The sequence below is a fragment of the Galeopterus variegatus genome, unplaced genomic scaffold, assembly GCF_000696425.1.
Source record: "Galeopterus variegatus unplaced genomic scaffold, G_variegatus-3.0.2 Scaffold5964, whole genome shotgun sequence".
Taxonomy (NCBI): Eukaryota; Metazoa; Chordata; class Mammalia; order Dermoptera; family Cynocephalidae; genus Galeopterus; species Galeopterus variegatus.
In genome coordinates, this window is record NW_007732075.1 from 25,249 (window position 1) to 26,290 (window position 1,042).

Sequence of the window (1,042 nt, forward strand, 5' to 3'; positions counted from 1 at the left end):
TAGTTAATAATTTTTGAAACCAGATAATAGGATCAATTATACTATTCTATCTGCTTTTGTATATGCTTGACATCTAGAATACCATCTTCTTACAAGTGAGGAGTGTGAAACAAGATGGTGCCCTGTAATTTAGCCAAATTGCTGACAAGGAGGAATTTGGTCTGGGAAAGTCTAATACAGTCACCTTTATTCATTGATAGAAAGAGATGCATTTTTGGAAAAAATCTGATTTCTGTAGATTTCAAGATTGTGTCCTTGGCTTATTCCTAACCCAAACTGGCTGAAATACTTAAAGTCTCATGCTCTAATAAGAGAGGCAGATATGTAAATAATTGAAATGCATTTGTCTAATTGTCATAGTAGAGACGCAAGTTCTAATGATAACAGATGAAGCATCACTACTGGGAAAGGTCAGAAAAAGATTCATAATGGCAAATATTTGAACTGCATCTTGAAGGCTGATAGGAGTTACAAAAGTTCAGGAAAGGAAAGAAGCTAAAAGAGGTGAAGACCATATTCTATGCAGAAGGAACAGCATATGTAAAGACATGAAATTATAAAACATCATGGTGTTCTCATGCAATCAATTCAGTGTCTCAGTATGGCCAGAGTGTGGGAGAAGAGATGGGAGAGCAAGGCATAGCCATATCACTCAGGACCTGGCACACCAAGGTAAGGAGGTCAAACTTGTTCTTATAGGCAATAGGAAATCAATGAAAAGTTCTAAGCAAGAGAGAAAATGATTAGATTTTATTTTGGAATGATCACTTTCATTTTAATATAAAGCTTAAAGAACAGAAGAGCACTTAGTCTAGATGAAAAGTAACAATATGTTACACAATGATAGTTTGAGAAGATGGAGTGAGGGCCATAGCAAAAATGTTAATTAATTTGCAATTTTCCCTAGCATTAACCTCAACTTTATAGAGTTCTAGATCACTGTTTCCTGTCTCACCACCTCTTCGCTGCCCCATCCTCTCTGGAATTTCCCACTCTGTAGAGGTCAATAAGCGTGAAATCTACCTAATCACTTATGCCAGAA